Genomic DNA, 18,525 nt, shown 5'->3' with positions numbered 1-18,525 from the left:
AGTAGACTGGCTGCTTTTGCCACACATGCTCGAGAAGACTGGACAACATGTTAAGTGGCAAAAGGGTTTGGGGATTATCAGAGAGGGCCCCACATAGCCGGGATGAACCTACACACTGCGTGTTCTGGGAGTCATCAGCCCTCATGGCCACCATGCTCTTTGATGCACAGTGAGAGGCCAGCGTGCACATGGAACAACAGAGCCTGCTTTCCGAAGTGAAGCTGTGGACCTCTGCCTTTGGAGAGAAGACAAAATTTATTGCCACTAGGTATTTGGGGTCCCAGCTTTTGCAAAAGACATGCCCTGCTTTCTCATATTAAAAAAATAAGAATGGAAGAATGCCTGGCGTGGCGCACGCTTCTAATCCCTGCACTTGGGAGGCAGTGACAGGAGACACGAGTATCGCACTGGTTCAAGGCCAGACTCTCTGGCTTAAGAGACCGTATTTCCAAATAAAAATAGATATTAAAAAAAAAAGAGTCAGGTCTCTGGGCATGTAGCCCAGAGGTAGAGGGGTTTCTAGGAACCTCAGTACCGCCAAAGAAAAAAAAGAAAGAAGAAAAGTGAACATCTGTAGATGACCTGCTCATAGTGACAGAGATCAGAGCCCGATGCACAGCAAGGCTGGTGCCGGGGACTCTGAGGCCAATATGGGAGCCTGCTGGGCGGATAGGCCGGTGCCAGGGCCAGGGCCAGGGAGGCCGGGATTGGAGCCTTCTGTGAGGCAAAGCCGGTGCTGGGGTCAGTAAGGCCGGGATCAGAGTCTGCTGGGTGGCTGGGCCAGTGCCAGTGCCTTCAAGAGTGGGATCAGAATTTGCAATGTGGCATACACAGAGAAATATCACAGAAAATAAAAAACCAGATGCTTTCCCTAATATGCAAAAACTAGGACTAAATAGGTAATAGGAGGAGATCTAGTTGAAGAAAGGGCCCTATAGAGGAGCAATTAAGGTGACCAATCAGAGGGGATGGGATGGGGGAGGATGGAATCTCTTTAAAACTCATGATGAATGTAAACAAATGTATCAAAGTTAATCACCAATCAAGCATGGGATTGAAGGAGGGGGAGGGGATAGGATGGGGATTGGAAAAAGACTAATTGGATGATGTGTGCATGTATATTCTCACAAATCTTATATTCCTTTGTGATGTATGACTACAATACACCAATAAATATATATATATATATATATATATATATATATATATATATATATATATATATTTCACAGGCTATAAGAGAGTGAGAGAACAGAGAGGATGTTATAGGTTTTGGTGGGACTGAAAAAATATTAGAGCTTAAGTACTAACAGGATCAAACTGCAAAGAAAGGAGAAATGGCTGAACAGTGGGTACTTCAAATTGAGATTAAAAGATTTCCACTTTAACAGTCACTAGGTGTAGTATATGACCATGTTTAAAATGGCTGACAATGTTGAAGACAAATACAATTGGAAGAGAGAAAGTCTAGGAACTGAACAGGACATTGTAAGCATAAGAAGAAGTAACTGTGAGCTGGTACATTAATTAGGATTCTTCACAATAACAGAATAACATAATCAATAGAATATATAAATGACTTTAAGGAGTTGGCTCACATGATCGTGAGAGACAGTAATTCTAAAATCTTTGGTGTAGACCAGCAGGCTAGAAATTCAACAAGGTTCTTAATTTTGGTCTTCAGATAGACTTGCCTTTTTTTCAGGAAATCTCAGTCTTTATTTTTTATTTATTTATTTTAATTTATTTATTTATTTTTTAAATTGGTGCATTGTAGTCATATATCAATCACATTGGAGTACAAGACTTGAGAGGATATACAAGCACACATCATCCAATTAGCCCTCCTCCAGCCCCCGTCCCATTCCCTCCCCCTCCCTCCATCCCATGCTTCTTTGGTGATTTACTTTGATACATTTGTTTATGTACCTCCTGCGTTTTAAAGAGGCTCCATCCTCCACTATTACATACCCTCTGATTGGTCACATTAGTTGCTTCACTATAGGGCCCTTTCTACAGCTCAACCTCTTCCTGTTGCCCCTTTCCTCCTAGTTATTGCTGATTAAGAGAAGCATCTGATTTATATTTTCTGCGATATTTCTCTGTGCATGCTGCGTTGCAAGTACCGATCCCATTTTTGACGGCCCCAGTAGTGGCCTGGCTACTCAGTGGACTGATCCAGACCTCGCTGGCTCAAGCAGTGGCCTTGCCTCATGGGAGGCCTCAGTTCTGGTCTCGCTGGCCCCTACACCGGCCTAACCCCTCAGCTGGCTTTGATCCTGGCCTTGGAGGCCGCAGGAGTGGCCTTGCCTCACAGCAGGCTCCGATGCTGGCCATTGGTCCCTGCACCCGCCTAACCCTTTGGCAGGATTACAATCCCAGCCTCAGAGGCCCCAGCACCGGCCTAGCCTCACGGCAGGCTCCAATGCCAGCCTTATTGGCCAGAGTACCAGCCTAACCCCTCGGCAGGTTACCCTCCCGGCCTAGGAGGCCCCAGCACTGGCCATGCCTCACGGCAGGCTCCAATGCTGGCCTCGCTGGCCCCAGAACCAGTCTAACTCTTCGGCAGGCTGTTATCCTGGCGTCGGAGGCCCCAGTGCCGGCCTTGCCTCATGGCAGGCTCCGATGCCGGCCTCGCTGGCCCCAGCACTGGCCTAACCCTTCGGCAGGCTCTTATCCTGGCCTCGAAGGTCCCAGTACCGTCCTTGCCTAACGGCAGGCTCTGATGCCGGCCTCGCTGGCCCCAGCACCAGCCTAACCCCTCGGCAGGATCCAATCCCAGCCTCGGATGCCCCAGCACCGGCCTTGTCTCTCGGCAGGCTCCGATGCTGGCCTCACTGGACCCAGCACTGGCCTAACCCCTCGGCAGGCTCCAATCCCGGCCTCGGAGGCCCCAGTACCGGCCTTGCCTCATGGCAGGCTTGGATCCTGGCCTCGGAGGCCCCAGCACCAGCCATGCCTCATGGCAGGCTCCAGTGCCAGCCTCGCTGGCCCCAGCACCGGCCTAACCCTCGGCAGGCTCTTATCCTGGCCTCAGAGGCCCCACTACCGGCCTTGCCTCACGGCAGACTTCAATGCCGGCCTCGCTGGGCCCAGCACCGGCCTAACACCTTGGCAGGCTCTTATCCTGGCCTCGGAGTCCCCAGTTCCAGCCTTGCCTCATGGCAGGCTTCGATGCCGGCCTCGCTGTGCCCAGCACTGGCCTAACCCCTCGGCAGGCTCTGATCCCGGCCTTGGATGCCCCAGCACTGGTCATGCCTAATGAAAGGCTTTGATGCCGGCCTCACTGGGCTCAGCACCAGCCTAACCCCTCGGCAGGCTCTTATCCTGGCCTCGGAGTCCCCAGTACCGGCCTTGCCTCAAGGCAGGCTCCGAATCCGGCCTTGGAGGCCCCAGCACTGGCCTTGCCTCACGGCAGGCTCCGATGCCAGCCTCGCTGGCCCCAGCACCGGACTAACCCCTCAGCAGGCTCTTATCCTGGCCTCGGAGGCCCCAGTACTGGCCTTGCCTCACAGCAGGCTCCGATGCCAGCCTCGCTGGGCCCATCACCGGCCTAACCCCTCAGCAGGCTCTTATCCCACCCTTGGAGGCCCCAGTACCGGCCTTGCCTCAAGGCAGGCTCTGATCCCGGCCTTGTAGGCCTCAGCACCGGCCTTGCCTCAGGGCAGGCTCCGATGCCGGCCTCACTGGTCCCAGCTCTGGTCTAACCCCTCAGCAGGCTCTTATCCCGGCCTTGTAGGCCCCAGCACCGGCCTTGCCTCACAGCAGGCTCCGATGATGGCTTCACTGGTCCCATCACCGGCCTAACCCCTAGGCAGGCTCTTATCCTGGCCTCGGAGGCCCCAGTACCGGCCTTGCCACAAGGCAGGCTCCGAATCCGGCTTTGGAGGCCCCAGCATTGGCCTTGCCTCAAGGCAGGCTCCAATGCCGGCTTTGCTGGCCCCAGCACTGGCCTAACCCCTCGGCAGGCTCCAATCCCGCCCTTGGAGGCCCCAGTACCGGCCTTGCCTCAAGGCAGGCTCCGATCCCGGCCTTGTAGGCCTCAGCACCAGCCTTGCCTCAGGGCAGGCTCCGATGCCGGCCTCACTGGTCCCAGCTCTGGTCTAACCCCTCGGCAGGCTCTTATCCCAGCCTCATAGGCCCCAGCACCGGCCTTGCCTCACGGCAGGCTCCGATGATGGCTTCACTGGTCCCATCACCGGCCTAACCCCTTAGCAGGTTCTTATCCTGGCCTCGGAGGCCCCAGTACCGGCCTTGCCTCATGGCAGGCTCCGATGCTGGCCTCGCTGGCCCCAGAACAGGCCTAACCCCTCAGCAGGCTCCGGTCCCATCCTCGGAGGCCCCAGCACCGGCCTTGCCCCACAGCAGGCTCTTTTCCTGGCCTCTGAGGCCCCAGTACCGGCCTTGCCTCATGGCAGGCTCTGGTGCCAGCCTCGCTGGCCCTAGCACCGGCCTTGCCTCTTGGCAGGCACCGATGCTGGCCTCACTGGCCCCCAGCTCCAGGCTAACGCCTCGGCAGGCTCCAATCCCGGCCTCGGAGGCCCCAGTACTGGCCTTGCCTCACGGCAGGCTCCGATCCTGGCTTCGGAGGCCCCAGCACCGGCCATCCCTCATGGCAGGCTCCAGTGCCGGCCTCGCTGGCCCCAGCACCGGCCTAACCCCTCGGCAGGCTCTTATCCTGGCCATGGAGGCCCCAATACCGGCCTTGCCTCACGGCAGGCTCCGATGCCGGCCTCGCTGGCCCCAGCACTGGCCAAACCCCTCGGCACGCTCTGATCCTGACCTCGGAGGCCCCAGCACTGGCTATGCCTCACGGCAGTCTCCAATGCCAACCTCACTGGCTCCAGCACCAGCCTAACCCCTCGGCAGGCTCTTATCCTGACCTCGGAGGACCCAGTACCGGCCTTGCCTCATGGCAGGCTCTGATGCCGGCCTTGCTGGCCCCAGCACCAGCCTAACCCCTTGGCAGGCTCTTGTCCTGGCCTCGGAGGCCCCAGTACTGGCCTTGCCTCATGGCAGGTTCCGATGCCGGCCTTGCTGGCCCCAGCACTGGCCTAAACCCTCAGCAGGCTCCGGTCCCATCCTCGGAGGCCCCAGCACCGGCCTTGCCTCATGGCAGGCTCTAATGACGGCCTCGCTGGCCCCAGCACCGGCCTAAACCCTCAGCAGGCTCTGTACCCAACCTCGGAGGCCCCAGCACCAGCTTTGCCTCATGGCAGCCTCTGATGCCGGCCTTGCTGGCCCCAGCATCGGTATAACCCCTCGGCAGGCTCCAATCCCAGCCACGGAGGCCTCAGTAGTGGCCTTGCCTCACAGCAAGCTCCGATGTCGGCCCCTGGCCCCGGCTCCTGCCTAACCCCTCAGCAGATTCGATCGCTGTCACTGTGGTTATTATTTCAAAGGTTCTAGCTGTAATGTATCAGATGTCTGCCTCTCGTGAGTACTGGCCACTGCCATTGCCACTGCCTCCACCATTTCAAATCCTTCCCAGGCTCTTTTTCCACTTTGAGTGTTGTCCAGTGTTCCTAAGCATGCGTGATGGTAGCATTCGACATTTGGTGTAATTTCTCCAAAAAAAATAAGGTTGGTAGGATCTGGTTTCTGCTTCTCCTGAATACAAGTCTCCACCACCATCGCGGAGACCTCTTTCAACACCGCCTTTCTCCTTGGTCTCCGCTAAACTCTCTCCTTACAGGTGATGTCCGAGATTCTTAAAAATATAGAGAAAGAGCAGTCCTCCTTCATGGGGAATTTTTCCATAAGATCCAGTGCATTTAGATAAGTTTTGTCTGCATCTCCAGTGTCCTGGCATCCATGACGGCTTTCTTACCTCCTCTCCGATATTTTTCTTTTTCTTTTTCTGTTCCTTTTTTTTTTTTTTTTTAATAAGAGAAGACAGTATATGTGGTTTGAGGAGGTAGTGGGATCAGGCACTCACTCAGAAGCACTGTAATCCTGTCGGTTTCCCCATGGGTCCATAGTGATCCGCACTACTCCACCTGGGGTCCAGTGTTCTGCGACCCGGGCCCTGGCTGGCGTGCTCAGCGCGATCCCTGCCCGGAACCCAGGGTACTGAGCCTGGTTTCTCCAGGGGTCTGTCGTGTTACGTGCAGTTTGGCCCGGGGCCCAGAGTCCCGCGACCCGGGCCCCGGCTGGCGTGCCCCGCACGCGACCCCCACCTGGAACCCAGTGTCTTACTGGGCCCGGTTTCTCCAGGGGTCTGGTGTGCCCCGCGTGCAACCCCCCAGAAATCTCAGTCTTATCCTCACCAAACTGAATGAGAACTGTCCACACTGTGTGGTGAAGGGAAATCTGCTTTACTTACAGTCCAGATTTTAATCGTTAATCACAATCTCCCCCCAATATATTTAGAGCATCATCTAGACTGTATTTCAATAAATAACCAGGTGCCACATTCTAGCCAAATTGGTGCTAAAATTAATCATCATCACCAGGAACTTAAAATCTCTAACAAAGTTGGGTGTGGTGGGACAGGTTTGTAACTCAAGTACTTGGGAGGCTAAAGCAGGTGGATCACACCTTCCTGGACAGCCTCAGCTACTTAGCAAGGCCCTCTGCAACTTAGTAAAAGACTGTTTAAAAAAAAAAGAATAAAATAGGTTTAGGGTGTAGCTTGGTGGTAAAATGCCCCTGGGGACTCTTAACAACGTACCTCATAAGAAAAATGATCCAGGCATGTTGGAAGGAGCCCAGCAGCACTGGGCGGGAAGCTGTGCCATACATCCTGGGGAGTCAGCATGCCTGGCCGCGCTCCTCTATGCTGCACTGGGCTTTGTGCTGCATTTGGAACAGCAGATCCTGCTCTACACAGTGAGACTGTGGACCTCCGCTCTTGGAAGGAAGATAAAATTCATTGCTGCTGAGTGCTCGATCTCACAACCTCTTCAAAACACACATACTGTCTTCTCTTATTAAAAAAAAAAAAAAAAAAAAGTACCCAGGCATGGTGACACATACTTGTAATCCCAGCATTCAGGAGGCTGAGACCTGAGGATGACGGTTCGTGGAGAGCCTCAGCTACTTAGTGAGGCCCTCTGCAACTCAGTGAGACCGGTTTCAAAATAAAGAATTAAAAAAAATAGGGCAAGGGGGTGTAGCTCAGAGGTTGAATGCCCCTGGGTTCCATCCCCAGACCCACACACACACAAAAAAATATTGGAGAGGGGCTAGATGGCAGCGACAGCCAGGATTCAGGAGATGCAGGCAAATCCTATCCAATTCACCTGGAACTTTTGGAAAAAAAAATTTCAGCGAAGGGGGACTGCTTCTGCCGCACATGCTTAAGAATTCTGGACATCATATCATGTAAGGAAGGAGCTTAGAGGAGAACCAGGAGGAAGGCGGTGGCTGCAGTAGAGGTGGAGGCTAGTATTTGGGAAAGGCTGAGATCTGATCCAACCCACCTTGATCTTCTGAAGAAATTGCCCCAAAGGTAGAATACTACTACCACTGCCCCTGCTCAGGAATTATAGACAACATGCAGTGTGGGAAAAGTGTTTGGGAAAGAATTGAGGTGGTGGAGCCAGTGGCAATGGTGCTGCCCAGTATTCAGGAGAGGCAGAGATCTGCTTCAATTCACCTTGAATATTTGAAGAAATTGTCCCAAAGGTAGAATGCTACTGCCACACATGCTCGGGAATTTGGACAACATGCTGTGTGAATAAAGTGCTCAGAAGAGAACCAAGATGGCTGGGGCAGCGACAGCAGTGTTCAGTATTTGGTAGAGGCAGAGATGTAATCCAACCCACCTTATAATTTTAAAGAAATACCCTCAAAGGTATACTGCTACTGCCGTACATGCTCAGGAATTTTGGAAAACAAACTGTGTGGGAAAGTTGTTCAGGAGAGAACTGAGATGGCAGTGGCAGTAGCAACGGTGGTGATGACCAGAATTTGGAGGGGCAGACAGATATAGTCCAGTCCACCTTGAACTTTTGAGGAAATCTCCCCAAAAGTAGACTGACTCCTCCTGCCACACATGCTCAGGAATTCTGGACAACATGCTAAGTGGTAAGAGGGTTTGGGAGGTATTCGAGGAAGCCCTGCATAGCTGGGATGGGCCACCATGCTGTGTGTTCTGGGAGTCATCAGCCTCATGGCCACAGTGCTCCTCTGTGCAGAGCGGGAGGCCAGGCTGCACATGGAACAGCAGAGCCTGCTCTTCGAAGTAAAGATGTGGAGCTCTGCCTTTGGAGAGAAGACAAAATTCATTGCCACTAGATATTTGGGGTCCCAGCTTTTGCAAAAGACATGCCCTGCTTTCTCATATTAAAAAAAAAAAAGGAAGAATGCAGGGCGTGGTGGCGCACGCTTGTAATCCCTGCACTTGGGAGGCGGTGACAGGATACAGGAGTATCGCACTGGTTCAAGGCCAGACTCTGGCTTAAGAGACCGTATTTCCAAATAAATATAGATATTAAAAAAAGAGTCAGTTCTCTGGGCATGTAGCCCGGAGTTAGAGGGGTTTCCAGGAACCCCAGTACCGCCAAAGAAAAATAAGAAAAAAAAGTGAACATCTGTAGACTACCTGCTCATAGTGACAGAGACCAGAGCCCAGTGCACAGCAAAGCTGGTGCTGGGGACTCTGAGGCCAGGATAGGAGCCTGCCGGGCACATAGGCTGGTGCCAGGTCCAGGGAGGCCAGGATAGGAGCCTGCTGATGGTTGAGGTTGGTGCCGGGGCCAGTGAGGTTGGGATTGGAGCCTTCCATGAGGCAAGGCTGGTTCTGGGGCCTCTGAGGCTGGTATTGTTGGCTGGTGCTAGAGTCAACAAGGCCGGGATCGGTGCCTGTCATGCGGTGAGGCCATAGCTGGAGCCAGTGAGGCCGGGTTAGGAGCTTGTCTTAAGGCAAGGCTGGTGGTGGGGCCTCTGAGACTGTTATGGGAGACTTCAATGAGGCAAGGCCAGTGCTGAACCCTGAGAGGCCAGGATCAGAGTCTGCCGGGTGGTCAGGCTGGTGCCGGAGCCTTCAAGAGTGGGATCGGAACTTGCAATGTGGCATACACAGAGAAATATCACAGAATATATATACTTTCTCTAATATGCAAAAAAGAAGAAATGAGTAATAGGAGGAAATGTAGTTGATGAAAAGGCCCTATGCAGGAGCAATTAAGGTGACCAGTCAAAGGGGATGGGATGGGGGAAGATGGAATTTCTAAAACGCATGATGTACGTAAACATATATATCAATTTTAATCACTAAATCAAGCATGAGATTGAAGGAGGGTGAGGGAATAGGATGGGGATTGGATAAAGGCTAATTGGATGATGTGTGCTTGTATATCCTCACAAGTCTTGTATTTTGTTGTGATTTTTTACTACAATGCACCAATAAAAATATATTAAAAATAATAACAATAAAATAAATATAGGGGAATTTTACTTCTGAGTTTTAAAAAAAAGAAAAAAGAAAAAAAGGCAGAATAGCTGGTAGGAGTGTAGGGAGTACAGTAAAAGCTCAGTACATTGGAAGATAAGTAGTAGGAGTTAGATATAAAAATAAAAACAAGACAAAAGTCAGCTAGTGAAATACTAATCTATAGTTTACAACATGCCTTTAAATATATTATTGCTTTTATTAAATTATTTGAATACTCCTAAACACTGGGTCTAGTTACTCATTCATATAACAAATTTATTAGTGGCTACTATGTGCTAGCATGAGCTTATATGGGGGCACAGTGGAAGACAGCCTTGTCTCTAAAGAACATCAGACAGCCTTGTCTCTAAAGAACAATCTGATGTCCAGAGAAGGTTAGTGATAATTAAAAGATATTTATAGAATCATAAAGTATCTGTTCCAACTCATAAGGTTCTGTCTGGTGTATTGCCATTATATCACTTCATTATCTCTGTATTGCTTATGCAGTGTGTGTTTTTTATTCTAATTTTCTCTGAAGAACTGAGAAATACAGTTTCGCATTAGAGACATATACAATACATATGCAATTCACCAATTACTTTTCAATCTTATTCTCAAAGTCATGTTGTGAGATTATTTGACACTTGACAAAGAAAATTGCCTAAGGGATCCAATAAAAATTGGAGAATTATGATTTGTTGTGATTATGGCTTACTGAGAATGGTGTAGTAGATAATACAAAATGATATAGTCCAAAAAATTTTAACATTTAGTTTTATGGCTGAAAATTTAGGATGATGGCACTAAATTTTATACACAATTTTGCAGAAACAACAACATCTTATGTTATACACACACACACACACACACACACACACACACACACGCACTATGAGGCTTTTGGGGAAGAGGAAGTAGCCCAAATGATTTCTTAGTTCATTTTGTAATTTTAAAGATTTAAAAGAGAAGCATCATAATTTAAATATTTCCAGTTTACATTAAAAGGCAGGAGATGAATTGCTTCAGGCTTATTCCTATACATAAAAATTTTCCCCAAAGCAGAATAATATTCTTTTTCAGAAAGTTTTATTTAAATATAATTGTCATAAAAATTCTGTACATATTTAATGCCTACATGATGAGTTTATAGATATTAATTTACCTGTAAAACCATCACCACAATTTGTGCCAGAAACAAACCCATCACCTCTAAAAATTTTCTAACTGGTATCTACTAATATTTATATAGAAAAGTATCAGAAACAAACTAAATTAGATAAAATTTTACTTTCAAAATAACTAGGTGCATATTTTGAATTGAACATGTTCATCTGAATGAATCTTTTTAAAATAATAGAAAAAAATTTTAGAAAATATTTTGTTATTTGTTGTTTCTCTTAAGTGATTTGCTTTGTTTCTCTTTTGAGATTATATAATTTCTGTTGTTTTGTCTTCCATTTTACCATTGTTTCCTCTATTAGTTTTATTCTACTTTTCAACCAAACTCTATACTTTTAGTGTTTTTGTCTTATTTTTAGTTGTAAAATGTGGTTCTTCTTTATATTTTTATGTCTTTGCTGAAGTTTTCTGTTCTTTCATTTGTTTTGACATGTTCATAATTGCCATTGAAGTTTTTGTTATTATGGTTACTTTACTGTTTTGTTATATACTTTACTGTTTTGTCATTTCAGTGGGCAAATATTGACTCTTTTCTCATTCAGTTTGAGACCTTCCTATTTCTAGATTTGACAAGTGATGTTAAGATAAAGCATGAGTGATTTTCATGATGTTATAAGTCTCTGAATATTATTTAAACTTTTTTCTGCTGGATTTCTCTGGTACTACAACAGCAGGAGAATGGGAATAGTCTCTTTAAAGACCTTAGAAATGCAAAGAAACATTTGTCCTTCACTGCACCTATTATCCCAACATATATGGGCACATGACAGCTCTTCAGTGAGTGTGTAATTTGATGGTCAAGAGGAGCTAATCCATTGTTAACAATTAAGAATATCTTGATACTTAAACTAAAATGCTAAATAAAGAGAGAGGTCCAGGCTGCTCAATCAGCCTCCATTGTTCCTGATAGCCTGGGATGGGGTACAGCAAACAGAACCTCAGATAAGTGCTCAAAAGGGATGAGAGTTCCAGCTCTCCCTATGATATCCACTGACCCTGTGACAATGGTGTCCTTATGACTTCTGGAGAATTAAAGTCCTAGCTATCTATTTGGCCTTATTTGGCACCATCCCAATGGGGGGTAAAAAGAGAGAAACTGTGTTACTGCCAGGTAGAGTGTACCAAGCTCCAAATAATCTCCCTTGTCATGAGAATGGCTCGTTGCTACCTGGTAGGATGAAAAATTTCTACTTCTTTCTTTTTCTATTATTACCTGGCAGTCATGTAGGTAGCCTTGTTGAGTCATGGAATCAAGTCTCTGTGAAAGCTTCAATTCTCTACTCAGCCACTGATTATGTTTTGTTTTGTTTTGTTTTTCCCTATAGTGTAGAAAAGATAATTGTCTAAAACAATTCCGGTAGTTTAGGCTGAAAGTTTTCTGGTCATTGAGTTATAGACAACATTCTTGAGGGGGAAGAGGTTTTATTATTTCTTTTTGAGCAGTTTCCATTGGAGATTTTGAGATTTTTAAATCTTTGGATTCAAGTCTGGAGCCTTTGATGTAAAAAGAAATCCCAGGAAACTCAACACTGTGTCATTTCTTGGCACCCAGGTAGCCTTTTTTATTCTCCACCTCTAGGAGACTTCTTATATTTGTTTTATATATTATGTTCAAGAACTTTTAGCTCACTAGTAGTAAGAATAAAAAAATATATATGTTTTTTCTTGAATTATTTTAAAATATTTTATTGTATAATAATAGTTTTTAATCTGTTGCTTTGTTATATACTGTTTTTTCTTATGACTATGCCTTCATTTGTCTGCAGAATGATAGATTTTAGTTTCTTTGAAATTATTAAATCTTGACATCTAAAAATCATACTCTTTGATCTAACCTAAGGCAATAATTTGGGAATAATGTGTTTTGCCATCAAACAAGGAAAGATTATCCTGTCTTTATTACAAATAAGATTTTTAGGCAGCTACAAAAAAAATTATGCTGAAAATACTGAAATCTTATTGATGACTTATTATGGAAAAAAGCTAATTGCTTATATCATGAAGTCTTTGCTTTTGACCATTATAAAAATCTATAAAAGTAAAGAAAAAGTAAAATGAGCTCACCTTTATGAATTAAAGCAGCAACAATGTCCTTATCTTGAACTAAAATTATATGTAGATTCTTCTTAGAGGTTCTTAATGAAAAACTAACAGTGTTTTACAAAGAGAAATTTATTAGCAATACATGAGTTTTGGGGAAAAAAATATTTAACAAAGCCAGAGTCTAGAAAAGATTCTCATGGCTAATGTAAGCTGTGGTGTCATCAAATTCAAAAACAAAAAAAGTATTTATTTGCCCTCCAAACTGAAGAAGTATGGTTCTGTATGGCCACTTAAACTATTTATTCAGATTTAATGATCTTATGGAATGCATGGTAAACTCAGCTGCAGTTAGGATAGATTCACATAGCTTTCACATCAGAATAACTTTTTATAAAAATTATTATCTTATTAAAAATTCAGTAGAAAAATAGCAGTGATATTTACTAAAAATAGAATACTGTCATTTAATCTGAAAACACTAAGGCAAAGGTGTCAAGAAAAGACATTAAATTTAGTTTTGATTTGTTTGTTTTAAATACAAAACATAGATGTGCATTTAAGAACTTGTGATCAGAATAAATAGACTCTGTTTCCAGTTATGCTACTGAATTAAACTATCCATCCTAAGATTCCTTTCTACAATTTTCACAATACTTTTCATCATGGAACATGTTCATGGTATTGATTGTGTCCTATAAACAAAAAAAATACAAAAGAGGGATCAAAAAATTTTTCCTTAGTCAACACATAAATATTATATTTTTACATGACAAGCACTGGTAAATAACAGATGTTGTAAGCAGTCTTATACCTTGAAGTGATCTCAGGATTAGAGAAAGTAATGCAAGGGATAAGGAAGGTTTCAATGGAGGCTGGCCCCTCATCCTAGGAGATGAAGTCAAATAGTGGATTGGAGCTTACAGATTTGGAGACAGGAAAAGGGTCCACTCTCCATCTGAATATTCTACATAATAAATATGTGTATGTTCTCTTGAACAAGTGATTGAATATCTTTTAAATAAATAGCAAAAGACATGTAACACTTTGCAGGTCAAGGACTACTGCTATAAAGAATGAACAGGGTTTATTTATTCTTTTTAGTAGTGAAAGTAACTATTTTTTAAATTCATTATTGTCTTTATTATTTTTTATTTCTACTATATTTTTATTGGTGCATTGCCACGGCCCCTCCCCTTCAGCATATACAAGCGTGAAGATGCCCTAGTAATAGGCAAGTCCAAGGAGACCACGCCCCGAGGAAGGAGGCTTCATCTCTGGCAGAAATACTCCCTGCTCTTAGATTTCTCACTAAAAAGCTCCAGTGATATAAAACAGGATTCCAAGATTTAGGACTGAGGAAGAAATTGAGTCCATGAAAAATAAATTTTCTAGTAAAGGGCAGCCAGAATTCAGGGGCTGCAAAATTCCTTTCTATCTTTTCCGAAGGCAAGTCCTTTGATCTAAAGATGAGCTCCCAGCACCTCTCTGCCAGCAGGGGAAGCTGCTTGCCCCATTTCCCAAAGAGAACTGTCTCTGGAACCTGGGCCATTTGTTTTTCCTCTTAAGAGATGCTAATAAGCTCTTATCTGGCCTTAACAAGCCTATCTTTAGGACTCAGCAGCAGGACAGTAAAAAACTCAAAAGTCTGCCCCCAAATCATGCATTAAAGAACAATTATAGAAATCCAATCACCTGTGTTATAATGTTTCTGCCCTCAAACGGACTCAGTTTTATTGCCCCCAGGACTGAGCAAGTTCGTTTCAGCAGTGCATTATAGTCAAACATCTCAGTGGAATACAAGATTTGCGAGTATATACAAGCACACATCACCCAATTAGCCTTTATCTGATCCCTATCCCATTCCCTCCCCCTCCCTCGATCCCATGCTTAATTTAGAGATTGACTTTGATATATTTGTTCAAGTACATCATGTGCTTTAAAGAGATTTTATCTTCCCCTCTCCTATCCCCTCTGATAGGTCACCTTAATTGCTCCTCCATGGGGCCCTTTCTTCAACTAGATTTCCTCCTATTACCCATTTCTTTCTAGTTTTGCATATTGGGGAAAGCATCTGATTTTTTTATTTTCTGTGGTATTTCCCTGTGGATGCAGCATTGCAGGCTCTGATCCCACTCTCGAAGGCCCCAGGAAAGGCCTCGCCTCATGGCAGGCTTTGGTCCCAGCCTCACTGGCCCAAGCACCAGCCTCACTGCCTGGAAGGCTCCGATTCCATCCTCGGAGGCCCCAGCACTGGCCTTGCCTTACTACGGCAGACTCCTATCCTGGCCCCAGCACTGGCCTCACCATACGGCAGGCTCCGAACTGGCCTTGCTGGCCCCAACACCAGCTTTGTGTCATTGCAGGCTCCTATCCCAGCATCACTGGCCCCGGCACTGGCCTCACTTTATGGCAGGCTCTGATCCTGGCCTCGGAGGCCCCAGAACCAGCCTTGCCTTATGGCAGGCTCCTATTGCGGCCTTGCTAGCCCTGGCACCAGCCTCACCACACGACAGGTTTCAATTCTGGTCTCACTGGCCCCAGCACCAGCCTTGCCACATGGCAGGCTCAGATCCTGGCCTCAAGGTCCCAGCACCGCCCTTGCCTCCTAGCAGTCTCCTATCCTCAGGGGCCCCAGCACTGGCCTAGCTGTGCTGCGGGCTCTGGTTTATGTCACTGTGAGCAGGTCATCTACAGATGTTCCCTTTTTTCTTCCTTTTTTTTTTTTTTTTTTTTTTTTGTGGTACTGGGGTTTCTGGAAACCCTTCTACCTCCAGGCTACACTCCAAGACCTATTTTAATACTTTTTTATTTGGAAACAGGGTCTCTTAAGCCAGCATGGCTGGCTTCAAACCTACACGATCCTCCTGTCTCCACCTCCCAAGCATGGAGATTACAAGTGTGCACCACCACACCCGGCCTTCTTCTTTTTTTTTTGAATGAGAAAGCAGTACATGTCCTCTGCAAAAGCTGGGAGCCCAAATACCTAGTGGCAATGAAATTTGTCTCCCCTCTGAAGGCAGAGGTCCACAGCTTCTCTTCGGAGAGCAAGTTCTGCTGCTCCACGTGCACCTTGGCCTCCCACACTGAGCAGAGGAGCTAAGTGGCCATGAGGGCTGAAGTCTCTCAGAACACGCAGCGTGGCAGCCCAAACTGGCTATGTGGGGCTCTCTCTGATACGCCCTGAACACTTTTACCACTTAGCATGTTGTCCAGAATTCCCGACCATGTGGAGCAGGAGCAGTCTACTTTGGGGGAGATTTCCTCAAAAGTTTAAGGTGGATTGGATTGTATCTCTGCCTCTCCCAAATACTGGCCACTGCTTCCACTGACACTGCCATCTTGGTTCTCTTCTGAGCACCTTTTTCACACAGTATGTTGTCCCAAATTCCTGAGCATGTGTGGCAGTAGCAGTCTACCTTTGGGGGGATTTATTCAAAAGATCAAGGTGGATTGGATCAGATCTCTGCCTCTCCCAAATACTGGCCACCACCGTTGCTGCTGGCACCACCTTCTCAGTTCTCTTCCAAACACTTTTCCCACACAGCAAGTTGTCCAGAATTCCTGAGCATGTGCAATGGTAGCAGTCTACCTTTGGGGCTATTTCTTCAAAAGTTCAAGGTGGATTGGTTCGGATCTCTGCCTCTCCCAAATACTGGCTGCTGCTGCCACTCCTGCCGCTGTCGCCATTCTCCTGGTTTTCTCCTGAGCACCTTCATTACAGGGTATGATTTCCAAAATTCCTAAGCATGTGTGGCGGGAGCAGCCCCCCTTTGCAGATATTTTTTTCCAAAAGTTCAAGAAGGATTGGATAGGATTTGTCTGCATTTCCTGAATACTGGCTACTGCCACCACTGACATCTTGTCCCCCTTCCAATATTTTTAATAAAAGAAGAAAGTATGTGTGTTTTGAAGAGGTTATGAGATCAAGCACTCTGGAGGAATGGATTTTATCTCCCCTCCAAGAGCAGAGGCCACAGCCTCACTGCATAGAGCAGGGTCTGCTGTTCAAGCACATCACAGCCCCCAGCGCAGCATAGAGGAGCGCTATGGCCAGGCACACTGAGTTCCTGGGCACGCCGCTGGGCTTCCCGCCTGACACTGCTGGTCTCCCTCCACCATGACTGGATCATTTTTCTTTCATGGGATGTTGTTAAGAGTTCCCCAGCATGCACGGATGAAGCGGTCTTTAATCTCTTCTGGGATGTTCTTCCAAAAATCGTTTTTCTTGCATGGCAGGTGCCTCTTTGTCATCTTGCTTCTAATTCCGCCATTATCCACTGTCTCTACTATGTTCTAGATAGGAAGTCCTGGTTGGAAATGCCTCCTTAAGTTGTCTCAATCAGATATTAAACCAAAATCTGGTGTCCAGGGCTTCTCCGAGGGTTGCATGTCCTATTCAGCGGACGCAATCACCACTGTGACCGCGGCCACCACCATCTTGTCCCCTCTCCAAAAGAATAGGATTTGATGAGAGGGCTGATGAGATGTCCTAGACAAACAAAGAACCATGAGCTCAAATACAAAGATTCAGAAAATTAAAAGAAGATCCAGACACACAGTGTGCTTATCAAGAACATAAGAGTTTATATTATCAACAAAGGGGAGTTTTTGAAAGATTTTAAAACCAAAGAAAAGCATGTGCATATTTGGGATTTAGAAAGATCACTATGATAGCTAAGTGGAGGATGAATCAGAAAATAATTAATCTTGAGGTTAGTAAACAGCAGCTTGATCTATAGATAGCAATAGGACTCATCCTGCTCAAGAATGAATAGAGGTGGAGAGCAAGAGACAGATTTTAGAAAAAAATTAGAATGACTTGATTAAAAGTCAATATGATTAAATATAAGAAAGTAACTGAAATTCATAAAAAATTTGTAAAAAAGAAATTTCTATTTCTAGCAATATGGGTAACAAGAAGCTCTGTTTTATAATCCATTAATCTGTTGATGGATATTTTGGCTGGTTCTATCATTTTGCAATTGTGCAGCTATAAACATATATATGCATGCATTACTCTGGTAGTTTGGTTTCCATCCTTTTGGGTAGAAACCCAGCAATAGTATTATTGGGTCATATGTAGATTCATTCCCATTCCGCCAAAGATTCTCTGTGCTGTTTTCCAAAGTGGCTACACTAATTTGCAATCCCACTAACAGTATTAGAGTTCTTGCTTTTACACATTCTTGCCAGCATTTGTTGTTTGTGTTTTTAATGATTGTCATTCTAATTTGAGTTAGATGAAATCTCAGGTTATTTTTGATGTGATATGTGCACTATAGAATTTTACTCAACCATAAAGAAGAACAAAATCATGTCATTTGCAGGAAAATGGATGGAACTGGAGAAGAACAGATAAAATAAGATTAGTCATTCACAAAAAGTGAAAAGTCAGATATTCTTCCTAATATGCAAAAGCTAGGGAGAAAACAGGACATAGGAGGGACTCCAGACAAAAGAGAAGAAACCTGAGATAAGTGAAGACGGTGACTTGAGGAAGATGGAAGTGGGGAAGTGGATAACACCTCAATGAACATTATGTACATACACAAACTTATCAAAGTCAATCACTGTGCTGAGCTTGGGAAGAAGGAAAGGGCGAGGAAATGGGATGGGAATCGAGGGAGTGCTAAATGAGTGCTGTGTACATGTATGCCTTTATCACCCTGAACTTCACCAAAATGTATGGTTACAATACACCAATAAAATAAAATAAAATAAAATAAAATAAAATAAAATAACAAGAATAAGCTCTGTTTGGGGATGATTTCCTTAGAATACATTGGGAAGGTTATATGCCAAGCTCTTACAGGAAGGTAAAATCTTAGGCAAGAAACACAATAGCTGTATAAGGGAATGGAGCTGGAAAATTCAAAAAGGAAATATTTGTGGGTGTATATATGTTTGTACAAGAAGGTTTC

This window comes from Muscardinus avellanarius (assembly GCF_963383645.1).
Source record: "Muscardinus avellanarius genome assembly, chromosome: 8".
NCBI classification, from domain to species: domain Eukaryota; kingdom Metazoa; phylum Chordata; class Mammalia; order Rodentia; family Gliridae; genus Muscardinus; species Muscardinus avellanarius.
Note: the sequence above shows the minus strand (reverse complement) of the source record.